The 303-nt window shown below is 29.7% G+C and overlaps 1 protein-coding gene across 1 annotated transcript in view; it reads right to left on the reverse strand.

Annotated features, from left to right (window-relative positions):
* LOC119581912 (collagen alpha-1(III) chain-like) overlaps positions 1-303 on the reverse strand; it is a 30,845-nt gene that overhangs the window by 964 nt on the left and 29,578 nt on the right. The gene's annotated exons all lie outside the window — the stretch shown is intronic.

Consider the following 303-nt stretch of genomic DNA (forward strand, 5'->3'; position numbering starts at 1 on the left):
CATGTTAATGTGTGTGTATATGTGTCCTAAAGTTTCTTGTTATAAATGACAGTACAACAAAAGTTTCTTAATGTGCTTAAGTACAACATATGATGAATTAGATTTCTCTTATACTAAAGAATTTATAAATGTATAGATATATGTATGTCATAGAAATGTACACGGTACATCACTTACAATGAATCTCAAACGTTTTGGCTGTTCATTTGTAAATACGATTCAAAGAGACAAATTTGTAAATACGAGTCCGAGAAACAAAATAACAGTACAAATAAAAGCACTCAGACACAACTAAACGTCTGC

This window comes from Penaeus monodon, chromosome 15 (genome assembly GCF_015228065.2).
Source record: "Penaeus monodon isolate SGIC_2016 chromosome 15, NSTDA_Pmon_1, whole genome shotgun sequence".
Taxonomy (NCBI): Eukaryota; Metazoa; Arthropoda; class Malacostraca; order Decapoda; family Penaeidae; genus Penaeus; species Penaeus monodon.